The sequence below is a fragment of the Lagenorhynchus albirostris genome, chromosome 2 (assembly GCF_949774975.1).
Source record: "Lagenorhynchus albirostris chromosome 2, mLagAlb1.1, whole genome shotgun sequence".
NCBI lineage: Eukaryota > Metazoa > Chordata > Mammalia > Artiodactyla > Delphinidae > Lagenorhynchus > Lagenorhynchus albirostris.
Window position 1 is genome coordinate 135306423 of NC_083096.1, and position 16155 is coordinate 135322577.

Genomic DNA, 16155 nt, shown 5'->3' on the forward strand with positions numbered 1-16155 from the left:
CAATAATTTGTAGATTACACAAACCCTTGTGCTTTGAAGAGATGGTTCCTCATTAGATGGCACAACAGAATAAAATAATTGTCCTCTATTATCCTTGGGAGGCAGGGCCAAGTATCCCACCAAAGACATTATCATATCAAACAACCACTTTAAACGCAATGCGGAATACAGGCTTTATGGGAAAACTTTGGATTTCTCCCTCCTGCCAAAGGAGGTCTAAAAGATGAGCCCTTTTGTGGCTCTGGAGTTTCTCTAAGAGGTGTACCAGATGAAAGATGACTAAAGACATCCCAGATGGAAGAGTTGGCTAACCGCACTGCCATAAATACCTGATGGATATACAAGCCTCTTGGCGTGAAATATAGTCTTTGCTCTGATTTACACTTTTAGGGCATATTTAAAAGAATGCCACATTTGCTGTGGGCGGGAGGGCATTAATAAAAAGTGTTTTAGATTTGTGGGGAGAGGGTAAAGAGAGCCTCTACTCCTTGACATATACATTATTGTTTTTCCTCACAAGAACTCCTTCTTTGTCTCTAAGGACATTGCTTTTCTGGACAGGTTTTACTCTTTGTTGGTTGGTTGATTTTTGTTTTTTGCAGAGAGGGCAAACTCCATTCTTCTAGATTGATTCTGAGGATTTTTTGCTGGAAGGAAAAGCTGTGGTGTTATGGAAATAGTGTTGCCCTTTGAGTCCAGAGATAGGACTCTTTTTCTGTATATAACTCTGTGCTTACTTTTGTCACACTGTTGGTTACAGTGCTGTGTCTGGTACTTTGTAGGCTCTTAATAAATATTTGTTGTTTATCTGAGCCTCAATTTTCTCATCTGCAAAATGGGAGCTACCAATATCTACACCACAAGGCTTCAACCCATATTTAACAAGAGCCTCTGTATGCCATATTCTTTGCTCAGCACTTTCTTCAAGAAACCTGTACAAGTACAGGATGGAAAGGAAATAAATAAAAAACAAACCAACATGTGAGAAGGTCATCACGTAGTGAAATCAAACAAACCTGAGTTCAAATCCCAACTCAGCCACTTGCTGGCTTAGTTACTTAGGGAAAATTACTTAGCCCATCTTGGCTTCCAGTTGTCAATTTGTAAAATGGAACATTAATAGTTCCTACCTCATAGGGTTATTGAAAAGATTAAATAAGATAATGCATTAAAACTCTTAAGAAATTGCCTGCGTATAATAAGTACTCCATAAATCTCAATCAGCCATTTGGCTGGACTTAATGAAACCTAATGCCTAGAATGAACTCTTCAAAACTTTTCTCTGATCAAACCATTGCTCAGGTGATATTTTTATTTTAGGACATCACAATTTTATTTTAGGACGTCACATCCAAAAAAGAATCCCTGAGACAATGAAAGGTTTTGAAATCATTTCATATGAAAAATGATTGAATAGCCTATTATCTGGATTTAAGGGGGAAAAATCCATCACTATATACATATTTGAAGAGGGATTCAAGTCCTGAGGGATTTTTAAGAGCAATACTGGAACCATCGGATGGGGAGGTTGATACCACTTCTATTTAGAAGAGGACCTCCTGATATTTAAGGCTTTCTGAAAGTGGAATTTTCTCTTTCATGTAGATGTTAATCTCCTGCCACTACAGTTAAAAGAGTAGGCCTACGTTCAGTATGACATGGATCTGAATATAAGGTAGAGGAATGGACTTCCTTTCACCTTAAATGTTCTGTGACTCCACATAATGATTAGCAGGCTGACTCTCCTACTATTATACATTGAATGGCAAAAATCCAGACAGATCCTGTCTCTCCAGCTACTTAGTGGTAATGTGTGCTACAAATTCATTCTGCTAATTCCATTCTGTTTATAGAAAGTCATCACTCTACTGTGATGTGTCCTTCCTCGGGTACGAGGCCAAGCCCTTCACATTTCTTCTTGATTCTGTTCTCCCTCATAGTCTCTTGGTTTAGCTCTTAAGCCTCTTCCTCTCTAATTTTTTGTCTCCTGCGAAAAGGAGCCAAACCTCAACCTGAAAATATGCTCCAAGCTCTCCTGTGTTTCTATCTAACACTTCATTTTTCATCTTTTATCTCAGTTGATAAGGTGCTCTTGCTGTCTCCGGGTACTCAACCCCTACTTACTCCTCAATCCACCAACCTCCCTAATCTAGAACTGAAACAATTACAGCAAATTTCTCAGAGCTTCCCCATCGCCAACCCCAATAGTCATCTTTCAGATCTTTGCATGCTCTCCTTCTCTTACTCTTTTTTTTTTTTGAATCCTTCCAAAGTTTATTATTATTTTTCACAATCTTCTGCAATTATGTTTTCAGATAAATTCAACAGAAAAGGCCAAAAATATGTAACAGTATATATTTAGAAATCTCTAAAATATTCAACTGTGGTTTTTTCTTCTTTTTCAAAATGCATCATTTTATTTTCCTCATAAGACAGTTATAAACCTTATCAATGTGACAGTCACGTGATCTCTTTAATCTCAAAATTTCCATGAGCATTCCTGGAGCTTATAGCCGGAGTAGTCCTGAGATTTCAAATATTAAATCTTTCCTCATAGCCACAAGTTCCTTTGATGTTTGAGTTATTAAACACAAAATCACTGATAATTTGTCTTCAACCTTGTTCATTTCCTGTTCCTAAAAGTGTCAGCTATGCTGTTTTTTTTTTTTTTTTTTTTGATGAGCACTCTGATTCCATTTAGCACAACTTTTTTTTTTCCATCAGATTTAGGTGAAAGAACAGAACATTTAGGAATGAATTAATAATACTAGGGATTCTATCCAACAATTCAACAACAAAGAAACAAACAAACAATTAAAAATGACCTTATCTTACTCTTATCTTTCCAGGCTTGTCTCTCTCTGCCCACCACAATTACCCACATAGATACACTGTGGGAACGGAGAGAGGAACAGATTAGCAGTAGTATGGAGGCAGGACATTTTGAGGACATATAAGAGAAACCATGAGTGGTTCATTTTGACTCACTTTGGCCTGAGTCTGATGGTGGTGGTGGGACCTAATAGAATTTAACAAGGCCTTAAATTCTAGGATAAGGTACTGAGAATTACTTATATCTGCAACAAGAAACCATTTTTCTTAGTAGGAAATTGTCGTGATCTTTAATTTTCTTAAATTTATTTATTTTATTTATTTATTTTTGGCTGCATTGGGTCTTCATTACTGCACGTGGGCTTTTTCTAGTTGTGGCGAGCAGGAAATACTCTTCCTTGCAATGAGCGGGTTTCTAATTGCAGTGGCTTCTCTTGTTGTGGAGCATGGGCTCCAGGTGCGTGGGCTTCAGTAGTTGTGGCTCATGGGCTCAGTAGTTGTGGCTCGTGAGCTCTAGAGCGCAGGCTCAGCAGTTGTGGTGCACGGGCTTAGTTGCTCCGTGGCATGTAGAATCTTTCTGGACCAGGGCTCAAACCCATGTCCCCTGCATTGGCAGGCGGATTCTTAACCACTGCCCCACCAGGGAAGCCCAGATGATCTTTAATTATAACACATTGGATAGACGACTCGAGGTAGGAAAACCATTTGGAAGGATCTATTTATTTTCTGCATCCTTTTCTGCTTCCTATCTAGTAACTGTGTTGTTTCATTTGGGGAAATGGTATTCAAAGTGAGCATTTGCTTGATTTCAGAAGAGCTTATAATATTGCCACTATCATGATGAACTCCCCAAAGCATAGCTATGGAATACTGATGGTCCTGGAGATGGTGTGGGATGGGCCAGAGAAAGGGCATTAAATAGCCTTGAAACACATGACAAGAATTTCAGTTATCTTTTAATCCATTCAATGATACCAACAAGGAAAACATCATTTTGGTGCTCTGTATCTTTAGCATCTAACACTTTGCTAATCTTCAGTTTTACAAAGAAATTATGCCTTAGGCACAGAGCCTTCTAGACATAAGACTCTACAGCAGGAATTTAATAATATTCTTTTTTTGTTACTACCATCTATTTATGTCAAGTGAAATTGCTTTCCATTTATGTTGGCATTATGCATCTTCCTTTTAAAATGCATTCATTTAAGTAAAATTTAAGAAGGAGGGAAGTTGATTTACAGAAAAATGTTAAACAAAAGTACAGGGCTATGCAGTTGTGGTGAAAATGAGAAAGGGAACACCAGTGAATAGAATTTGGAAAAACATAATTTGGTAGAAAATGTGGAATTTGGAGTCAGACAAGATTGGCTTAATATCCAAGGCATACTGAATAATGTAAGACAATTTTCTTAAAAGCCTTAGTATCTTCATTCGGAAAAATGAAGAAAATAATACCTTCTTAATAAGACTGTTGAAAGGAATTAAAAGAGGAAATATTTTAAAAGTGCTGAGCACAACACAGTACTTAAGACACATAGTACATTTCAGTGTCCCTTTCCTTTCCTTTACCTGCTGACCACTAGGATTGGCCATTGCTCCCTGTTTCCAGGGTCCCCCTTTTCACAGTGTACCCTGTAGGCAGGCTCTTGTGTCTGATGGCCTTGCTAGTTTCTCTACTGACAGGCTGGTATGGGGCAGTCTGTCCAGCTTCTAGGAGGGGGAAATGCCAGGTTGCAGGTGGCAGGAACTCCTAGACAAGCTCTTCCCATAGGCATCCTCCTTCTGCCTCTTCACCAAGACGTAGAGTCTTTTGTTTCTCCTCCTTTCCCCTTCTATGTGCAAAGCAGCTAACAATCTGCCCTTTAATTGGTTTCCCTATGGAGGAACTCACGAGCCCAAACTGGTACAGTCAAAACACTGAGAACCAGCTGATTTCTGACTTCTTAAGGTTTCTTCACCAGATATAGAGTCAGACCCTAATGCACTTCTTATAAGCTTGGGAAAAACACTCAGTTTCCCTTTCTGAGTCACAATTTCTTATCTGCAAAATGGAATTATTAAGGACCTCTTTTTAGGGTCATTGTGAGCAGGTAAAGTCTTCTAGCGTAGTGCCTGGCATCTTATATGACGGCCATTCCACAGTATCAGTCCTCAACAAGTATTACCACGTTCATGGACAGAACCACCATTTCAGAGCGGAAAAGAATTTGGAGATTATTAAATTCTTTCTCTCATCAGAAACAAGAATCTTCTCCAGCTTTAAAACTGTCCACTCTCCAGCTGGAGGCTCCCTTCCTTGAAAGGTAGGTAGTTCCATTGTTTGATAGATTACCGTTGTTAGTTACAAGTTTGATTCAAATACTGAGTTTAAATTTGCCTTCATTTAATCTGCTGTTCTTTCTGGAGCAAGACTGGACAAATCTAAGATTTAATGATTTATTCATCATTATTAATCTGTTTCCAGGTGGCTTCTTATCTGTCATTTCTAGAACCTCTCTGGTTCCTGTGAAGGACTTTCCCATTGCCTTTGGTTTCTCAGTACAGTACTAGATGGTTTTTCCCTAAATTTCAGTTAGTCCCACGAGCCTCATTATGTCATTCTGATGCAAAAAGAACCCTAAGACACTCAGACAAATACCTTGCATTACTTCTGGGATTTCTAGCCAGCAAACAAGAGTCCTTAATAAAGTAGCATCTAAATGGGAAAACAACACAAGTTGTCTTCAAAACCTAGAGTCACAGAAAGATTGAGGGAGGAGGGCAGCCACATGGTGGGTAGGGGAACAACCACTGCATAGAAGAGTAAATTCAGTGTAGCATGCCCGACAGGACATGAAGAGGCCAAAATCATACCAGGTAGGAGCTGGGAGAGCCCTTGAACTTGTTAGCTATTTCTTTCTGTTATTACTAGAGAGGAAGCTGGAAGCTGCCATGGAGGAATAATATGTGCAACCACACAACACGCTAGTTAGGTCCCAGTTCTCTGACGCTTAACCCAGTGCTCTTTCCCTGACACCATGTCATCTCCTGCCCACCCACTACACTCTCCCTCCTGATGACTGTCCAAAGCCTCAAAGCCTCATTAGACCACAGTCGATGGAGCCATTTTCAACTCTAAGAGTCTGCACAGTCTCCAACAAGGCTCCTAAAGCCTTTAATCCTTAGAATCAAAGGATATTAGAATCTGGGAAGTATTTAGATAGTCTAGTACAAGTCTTCATTTATAGAGGGAAAAAGAGAAAAGAAGAAAGGAAAGGAAAGGAAAGGAAAGGAAAAAGGAAAGGAAAAAGGAAAGGAAAGGAGAAAAAAAAAAAGACCTGAATTACTTTCCAAGTTTACACCTCTTGTTATGGACAGAGCTGGGATGCAAGTAATAACAATAACTAAGTTTACTGAATGGTTATTATGTGTCAGATACAGAGTGTTATGACACTTACAAACATTGCTTCATTTATTGCTCTCAACAAATGCACAATTTTGCCTGCGTTTTTCAGATGAGGAAACCAAAGCAGGTAGCACTAACCTGTCTCTTGAGGGACAATGCAGTTAGTTATATGCAAGACAGTGGGGATACAGAGGTGACTAAAACCCCACCATCATCGACATGGTGTATACAGTCTGGTCATAAAGACATAGACATAAACAAGTGAGTGTTGGGCACTGTGATAAGTGCAACAGTAAGAAATTTGGATAGAGGCAGCTCAGAAAACAAAGTAACCAATTCCCCTCTGGCCTACTTTACATACAAATTAGAATCCCATTACTCTCTTTCTTAATATTAGAATAAAGGCATTTTCCATGTATAAGAACTATGTTTTATAAGATCCTCATAATATTCTATGAAATAGATAAACTATCATTTATTAAAAAAAAACTTTCTTATAATATTCATTATTACAAATCAGTCTTCAAAAAACATCTTTGAATACTAAACATTTTTCCCCTTTTTCCTTTGCCCACAAAATGTAACTAGTGGCTCAAGATGTTCCAATTTCTTTCCCCAAAATCACTTCCCTCATTTTACATACAGGTAGTGAAGCCCACATCCAAAAGCATTAAGCTGTTTGACCATGTTAAAATAATTAATAAGTAGTTGATCTGAGCCTGGAACACAGGTTCATACAGTTTCCAAGGTGATGCCTAAAGGTTATAGGAGAAAAATATTTCTTTAGGTTGGGGTTTCTCCATCTTAGTACTATTGATATTCAGACCCGATAATTCTTTCTTCTGGGAGAGTATCCTGTGATTGTAGGATGTTTATCAGCATCATTTGCCTCTACCAAATAGATGCCAATAGCACCCCGACACACATACCAGTTATGATAACCAAAAATATCTGCAGACAAATGTCCCCCGGGTCGGGGGCTGGCAAAATTGCCCTTGGTTGAGAACCACTGCTCTAAAAGTTTCCTGCTACTTTGATCTGAAAGCATATCCTCATTGACAGAAATGACAATAACAAGACAACTTTTTCAATATTGAATAGACTTTGATTCACAACTATATGTGGACAAATGAACCAAGTGTAACTTACATATTAAACCTCAACAAATTCAGGATAAGATATCTGTAAGAGTTTTGAAGTAGGTTATTCCAAAAAACAAGAAGAAATATATTATTCTGAAAGGCTTTTAGGATTTCTGCTGGTGTCCAACAGAATATATGATCCACACAGACAATAAAATGAAGGAAAAGAACATAGAAACAGACATCAACTCCACAGCTATCTTGGTCTTCCAAGCTGCTAATCTCCTAGGATTTCTCTGAAAAGACAAACCATATGGAGGGCTTGTTACCTGGCACTAGTGTTTATGAATCCTTGGGTAGTTATACAGGGCCTTGGGAAAACTCTGGCAATCAACAAGGAAGACTGTAAAGGAATCCCTTTCAGCTAATGCATAGGTGTCTGGTTTCTTAGATCACAGAATTAAAGGGGTCAAAATCTTGTAATGAGTCTACATATGTGGCCACTGATTGCATCCCCTACCATTCTGATTTCAAGAGACCATGGTTAGAGGGTGCTAGTGGATCTCCCAAAACCCATTCAGCATAAAGTAAGCAGAATTTGGCACAATTTCAGCTTTGCTTCAATTGCTCTCATATGTGTATAGAAAGTAAAGTCATAACTGGGTAGAAAAATGGCCTGGAAGTTTGCTTCAAGATAAAATGCCACCCAATGCATAGAGTCAAGGATTTCACAAAGGAGGACTGGGCCACTGTTCTTCGTCATGCATCTCTACATCCTATGTCTTCAATTTGATGACTAAATGCCTGACCAACAGCACATAGACTCCTAGGTGTAGCAGAGGGGAAAGAAGCTCTAGTAATTACTAGCTGAGAGCTCATAGGCAGCTTTCTTCACTTCTCTGAATCCCAGTTTACTTAATTGAACATATGTCCCCAGATTTTGAGGGGATTCAATGAGATATTATATAACTCAGCTAGCACACCATCTACTTCATGATAAACACTCAATAAATGTTAGTTCTTTTTCCTTTTATTACTCTTCAATAGTCAGGCTGTGGGCTAATGAACATTCTTCTTATCTTGAAGGTCTTTGGGCATTTTGCTAAATAAACTCTTCAGTTAAAATCCAGGATAGAGTTGGATGGTAACCTCTGTAAGGAAAAGGATTGTGTTTGTCTTTTTCTGTTATATGAATGATACCTTAGTACTTGGCATATATTAGGTGCTCAAAAAATCTTTGCTGAAAGAATAAATATATAAATAAATAAACTGATCAGACAATAACGTCTTGGTATTGGGAAAGGAAAAAATAGCATTTCTTTAGTGCCCACCTTGTGCTAATCATCTTGATATACACTCTCCAGCCATTAATTTATTTAATTTTCTCAAAGTTTAGTCCCATGTTTTAGAAGATGAAACTGTGGCTTAGGTAACTTGGCTAAGGTCACTTGGTAACTAAGTGGGTTTGACTGAACTTCAAAGTCCTAACCCCTAGTACAGAATGTGAACTTAATTGGAAATAGAGTCATTGCATATGTGATTAGTTAAGATAAGGTCATACTGCAGTAGGGTGGGCCCTTAATCCAATATGACTGGTGTCCTTGTAAGAGGGGAGATTTGCACAGGAGGAATATGTCCATTTCATGATGGAGGTAGAGACTGGAGTGTAGTCCAAGGAATGCCAAGAATGGCTGGCAAACAACTGAAGCTTGGAAGCCTTCAGGATACCAACACTGCTCAAAACTCATTTCTGAGTATCCTGTACCCTTGATGTGTATCTTGAATTGGCATTTTTAAAAATGGACCCTTATTTACCTGGATATAATAATAGTGCCCACCACCACCATTGGACAGACCTGGTGCTCTAATGTCGAGTTATTACACACTAGGTAATCTCTGGCATGTCTTCATTGGCATTATAAAATGTGGCCAGAAAGACAGGCCCTCAGAGTAAGAAGTCCGTATTGGTGGTAGGAAACTCAGGTTAGGAGTACTATTGTCACCAAGTATCGGTTATTTAGCATACAGCTCTCAAATGAGACTCATCTGTGTTTCTGGATGAGATGATGGCACTCTGTTCAATCTGCTAAATGCCACTGTGCATAGAATAACATCTTGAGAAGCTACCTAATGTATAAGCTGTTTAATGCTATAAAATATACTACCTAAATTAAATGCCACTTACTTTTTCAGAGACGAATTAATCAACATCCTGGTCAAATTCAAAGCTTTTTGATGTATAAAACTTCATAAATTATAGGGGGGCAGGGAGGGAGGTGCACGAGGGAGGGGATATGGGGATATATGTATACATATAGCTTATTCATTTTGTTATACAGTAGAAACTAATACAACATGGTAAAGCAATTATACTCCAATTAAGATGTTTTATAAAAAACCTTCATAAATGGAACTAGCCCATCAATAAGCAAAGTATAACGAAAACCTGCCTAGATATTTGGGGGTGGGGAGCGCATGTTATTCTGATTGTTTTTTTGCTCCTCAAATTAACAATCTCTGTAGAGGTAAACAAAGACCCCCAAATAAGAACAAGCACTGCTTATTGTCAACAAGGGAGGCAGCCACTACTATAGCTTGAATTTGGCACAGACCCAAATCCAAGGCAGAAAGAGGAGTTGGAAAGCTTTATGGTGGCAAAAGGGGAAGGTGCGGGCTGATGGAAGGTTGAGGGAGTAGGGAAGCTGGAGGTGGGCTGACTAGAAGATGGGCATCCTACGTTACTGCTGAGGGAGAGCATATTTGGCTTCCCCTTATTGGTCCTAAGAGGATGGGTGTGGGCAAAAATGGCAAGCTGTCAGTTTAGTCCTGACCACTTGGGGCTGATTGCTGCAAAGGTGTGGTTTGACTCTCTGACCTGAACCCCACCTTTGTTGTCTTCAGTCAACTGAACACATGAGGCAACACCCAGAGCAGAGAGACACAGGCTTCTGGCAGGGAACTCTGGGGCCTCAGTTCGATGTCTACCAAGGTCCAAGGCTGCACAAACCCAAACGCATCTTCTGTTGAACATCCTCAGGCAGTTGTTCCTCCTGGCAGCTGCAAGGTGTCTAGAATTCATCCCAGATGTCCATGGGACTGCCTGTTCCTAGTGCCTTTCCCTGAAGAATCGCCTCAGGACATAGCTTTCACTTTCTGACCCAGCCCAACTGCCAGCACAAATCTACTGTCCTTGCTTTGAGGCTGTGACTCCATCTGTGACATTTTGTTTGGTAGGATACTTGCATGAGTTGAATCCTGGTTACCTAGGGAACTTACAAGACTTGGAGCACTTCCTTGCACTTGACCTAAGGCATAGAAGTGGGCTAAACCAGGCTTTGCCATGCTGGGAGGTTGGAGTGAGGGGCTTGTTAAAGCTGCAGGACCACAGCTCTCAGAGGGAAGGCTGAATTCGCAGCTACACACATTCTTGGAGGGAAGGGCCTCTTCCGGGACAGGGGAGACTCTTTGAAGTGGAAAGGAAACAAGGATGCGTGGACTCCCAGGATAGTTCTTTTGGAGGTAACTGTGATCTCAACCACTCAGGCAAGACTAGGACCTCAAGTAAGCTGAGAAAGCCCATGCCCTTTGAAGGCTGGAAGCTTGCTCTGGCTCTAGGCCAGGATATACTTTGAACAGTTTGGAAATAAGAAAGTCCCTGGGGTTTTCTACACTGCTTACCTGTGTCTCCTGGCTCTTGCTGTTGGGTGGGGAGACAGCAGCCTGCTCGGGGTTCCTGGTGCCAAGCTCATTCCAAAGGGCTTGTGAGGCAGGGTGGGAGCCGCCTCTGCCTCCAACCTGCCAGGTACCATACTTCTCCCAAGGGAGGGCCTTCTGCTAGGTTGATGTCTGAACCTGAACTTGAAAAGGTCAAAGGTTCAAGAGGCTGACTGGTGTCCTAGGAATCTTCTGAAGGGAACAGGGATTTAGTCATCAGACACAATAGAGGGGTTCTGGGCTCCCTCAGTTTGGTCTCATTCTCCCAGAGTCTCCTGCTGCCCAGACCTCATCCAGGTGTCCAGGCTGGTCAAGATGTTGGGTCAAGTCTCCAAAGATCTTATGTGTCTCCTGACCTGCTCTTGGATCAGGGACTCAAAGCTGAGATGGAAGGAGTGGAGTTGGCTGTTGTAGAACCTCAGCAGCTCATCCAGGAGCTGTTTGTTCTTGGCTTCAAGGTCATCCCATACAGGCCAAAGGTCTTCTGGGCAGCACCAGCCCTGCCTTCTCCTTTTCCTCATACTTCTCCACCTTGGCCTGCAATCACCTATAGTCCTAGTATATAGGAAGGCTGCTTCCCACCACCTTCTCACCACCATGTTGAGGTTCTGGAAGACACTGCCAAACGTTTTCAGGGTTCAGTAATGGTCTTTCAGATCTGGTTCACTTTTTCCTGGTTGAAGGTATCCATCCACTTCATGGCCATGTCCAGGGTGGTCACCATGTTCAGTAAGTCCTGGTCTTGCTGGCAGAGGGGATTAGAGAGTAAGTCTAAGGACATCTTCACAGCAGATTTGATGACCAGGTCAGCACTGGGACTCTTCTTCATGTCCTTTCTCAGCCTCCTGGTCTGCTCTTCCAGCTGTTGGAGTTTTCTATACTTCTTTTCACAGTCTCTCTCCACTGCTGACCAGTCTTGGAAGGAATTCAGCTCATGTTCATGAATGTGGCCCTGCTGCCAGGATCTTCAGCTGCAACTCGGTCCTCCTTTTTTTTTTTTTTTTTTTTTTTTTTTTTTTTTTTTTTTAAGGAGACTTGTTTTACTTAGAGTGGAAAATTCTGCCAAGGACAAAGTCAACACAACCATATGCATGGATCACAAATATATGTATGGAACATTACATATACAAAGGGTGCTTGTAGGGTTGTAGCAATGCAGAAGTAAGAAGTTAGGAACAGGGAAGAATTCTCCCCTACAGGTTTCAGAGGGAGCATGGCCCTGACTTGATTTCAAACTTCTGGCCTTCAGAACTGTGACACAATAAACTTCAATAGTTTTAAGCCACCTCGTTTGTGGTGTTCTGTGATGGCAACCCTAGGAAATGAATACATATCCTCTGTGCAAAGTATTGCCTAGCATGTTAGAGATTCTCTCAGAAGAATGTTCCTCTCTGTTGCTGGAGGTGCCTCAAACACAAGTAGGAAGACTACTCAGTGGTGATGTTGTTGAGGAATTTAAATTATTACTTATTTTTAAGATTCCCACGTAACCCAGATTCTATGATCTTAAGATATGAAGAGCTTGGAGGGGAATGATTCTGGCATTACATTACAACATTTGGAGGTGACTCTGATGAGTATTACCAGGACAGTTAGATTTTTCTAAATTGGCCCAGTCTTATAAGCTACAGCCACCAATTAGAAAAATATTTTTTAAATTAAATTTATTTACTCATTTATTTTGGCTGCATTGGGTCTTCGTTGCTGCACGCAGGCTTTCTCTAGCTGTGGTCAGTGGGGGCTACTCTTTGTTGCTGTGCGCAGGCTCCTCACTGAGGTGGCTTCTCTTGTTGTGGAGCACGGGCTCTAGGCACGCAGGCTTCAGTAGTTGTGGCATGTGGGCTCTAGAGCACAGGCTCAGTAGTTGTGGCGCACGGGCTTAGTTGCTTGGCAGCATGTGGGATCTTCCTGGACCAGGGATCGAACCCGTGTCCCTTGCATTGGCAGGCGGATTCCTAACCGCTGCACCACCAGGGAAGCCCAGAAAAAGACTTTTTTAAAGTGCTGTTAAGGTCTTTCTCAATGATTTATCCACTTTCAAAGAGTGTTCGCCCTCCATGTGCATTGTGGATTTAACTGCTTTGTCTATATCTTGCCATTTTTCAGACCTAGGAGTGAAAATGTGTTTCAGGTGTGAAATACTGTCTTGAACTAAGAAAGCAGGAGTGACTAAGACTCACCCAAGCCCTCCAACAGAGCCCCAAACTCCTTACCTGCTCTTAGAATTTAAGTATTAGATGCCTAAGACTGTGGAAACCACCAAACCTACAAATGATTGAGTTATTTGTAGTAAGGTGGATGGACCTAGAGTCTGTCATACAGAGTGAAGTAAGTCAGAAGGAGAAAAACAAATACCGTATGGTAACACATATATATGGAATCTAAAAAAAGGTTCTGAAGAACATAGGGGCAGGACAGGAATAAAGACACAGATGTAGAGAATGGACTTGAGGACACGGGGAGTGGGAAGGGTAAGCTGGGACGAAGTAAGAGAGGGGAGTGGGAAGGGTAAGCTGGGACAAAGTGAGAGAGTGGCAGGGACATATATACACTACCAAATGTAAAATCGATAGCTAGTGGGAAGCAGCTGCATAGCACAGGGAGATCAGATTGGTGCTTTGTGACCACCTAGAGGGGTGGGATGGGGAGGGTGGGAGGGAAACACAAGAGGGAGGAGATATGGGGATATATGTATACATATAGCTGATTCACTTTGTTATAAAGCAGAAACTAACATACCATTGTAAAGCAATTATACTGTAATAAAGATGTCAAAAATAAACAAATAAAAAGTAAATTTTTTAAAAAATTGCACAAATTTCAAGGGTCTCTGGCCTATGTTCCTTGTTGGAAATGGAGCCTCCTGCCTTTTTAGTGTTAAAGGAGTCTCAGTTTCCTTCTTGAGATTATCCCCCATTATTGGATATTGATTTATTATTTTCATAAAATTGCACATGGGAGCCTGTTGCCTGAGACCAGTCATAAATTATGAAAACTTGTTCAGCTCCTCTGTAGGGACTGATCGTCTTATGGGGAGAGTTACCCAGAACTAAATTTAACTGCTTTGTATAGGTTTGCGAGAAGGTTTGATGTCCCTGGCCCTCTAATGAGGAAGGGAAAGTAGAAAGGGGCTAACATTTTCTAACAACCTACTAGGGACCAAATTCTTTGCATGGTACTTAATTTAATGCTCTTAACACAATGAAGCACAATCACCACCTGCTTTGATAGAAGATAAAGTAGAGGCACAGAATGATGAAAGACTTTCCCCAGGCTAGTGAAGGAGCAGAGCCAGAGTCAAACCTAACTTCGTCTGCCTCTGAAGTTAAACCTCTTTCTAATTACTGCATTGCCATTCTAAAGTGGAGTAGTAATATCTCAGCTAGAGGTGGACAGAGTGGTTTTTATTAATATCAACCTAAACCTTGTGTTCTTCAAGTTCTGAGAGATTTGCTCCAAGGAGCCATTAAGAAAGGACACTGATCCAAGGGCTATCAATTAACATGTTCTTCATACACAGCTATAAGCAGCTATTTAAAACCTGGGTAATATCTTCCTAAAAATACGTATCAGTTGTCTGGGTATTTATGCCCTATCACTCTTGGTTTTCCATCCTTGACTCCATTAATAGAATTTTCCTTAATTCCTTTTCTCTTTTTATGGCTTCGCAAGAGGCTAATTTGCAGGCAAAACTGCTAATTTTACAGTTGCTTTCCGCTTCCTCAGCATGAGACTGACTGAGGAGTTATTAATAGAAGAATAGGATTCCCTTTTCATCCTTTTGCTACTGACTGTTGTAGGAGGTGGGAAAAACTCCATTATTTAATAACATTTGTTCTTCTTGAAAGGTCATCATTCCAGCCTTTCAGTTTCCACTAAAGTATAGCAGTATCAGCAGCCACAGCCACTTTCTCTTCCTGAAGGGATTCTGGAATTCCTCCAGGTTATGCAGTTGGCATAAAACTGTCTTTGAGATCCTCCTTGGGAATGGGGTCCAGCTGGGAAATTCTCTCGGTATTTCTGTGCATTTTCCAAATAGTAATTTCTAGCCACAATTATTTTTAAATGTGCCAGTCACCTACATTCGTGAAAAGGATGCTGAATTTGGAATATATTAGTTGAGAATTGTATTTGGCTGCTCATAGCAGAGAATAGAAATAATAGTGGCATAAACAAGAAAACATTATTTTTCACATAAAATATGTTTTAAAATAGACATTCAGGATTGGTATGGTGAGTTCACATTGTCATCAGAGACCCAAGCTCCTTCTGCCTTTCAATTTTATTGTCACTACCATGTAGTTTCCATCCTCACAGCTGACCTATGGTCTCAGATAGCCACTGGACCCATGACTATAAATTTATGATTCTAATCAGGAATCAGAACATAGAGTAAAGGGCAAAAGGGACAGATCAGCTGTCTCTCCATCACTTATGGGACTTTCCCATAGGTCCTCGCAACAGATTCTGTTTATATCTCAAGCTGTAAGGGAGACTGGGAACCATACATAGTCTTTTATCTGGGCACACTGCTGCCTCCATAGTAACTAGGGTTATCTTACTAAGAAGAAAGGGTAGGACAATATTAGAGAGGCAAATAGCATGTCTGCTACATGGAACAAAGAGAATGACTAAATAAAATTAAGCCAATAAACCCTTACTAAGCACCTATTTTATGCCTGGAGATGAAATAGAAAGTTTAGATTAATTCCTTTAAGGAACAAAAACTTACCTACATTATATACCTCATGTCTTCTTAGCCTAGAATGCTTTTTCCTTCCTTGTTCACCTGGAGAACTTGTATTAATTATTCAAGGCTGTTCTCCAATATCACCTGCTGTCTGATGCTTCCTTGGAAGATTCTTCCCAGGAAGAATTCATCTATTGCCAGGTGCTCAGCTCTGTCCCTATAGCACCTTATCCTTCACTCTGCTTCACCACTTAATTCCTCAGAGGCAGTGTGCTGAAGTGAGGGTAACATGAGAAGTAGGAAATGCTGACGTCAACTCCCAGGTCTGTTGCTTCCTAGCATTGAGACAGATGCTTTTGCCCTTTGAGCTACAGTTTTCCTGCTGCAGAAGAGAGAATGCTAAGTTCCACTTCAGGGACTTTTGTGAAGATGAAATGAGATTTCTTAGGAAA

At 40.7% G+C, this 16155-nt stretch overlaps 1 pseudogene; it reads right to left on the minus strand.

Annotated features, from left to right (window-relative positions):
• Positions 1-11259: 11259 nt before the first annotated feature.
• LOC132515539 (bridging integrator 3-like) overlaps positions 11260-16155 on the minus strand; it is a 46451-nt pseudogene continuing 41555 nt past the window's right edge.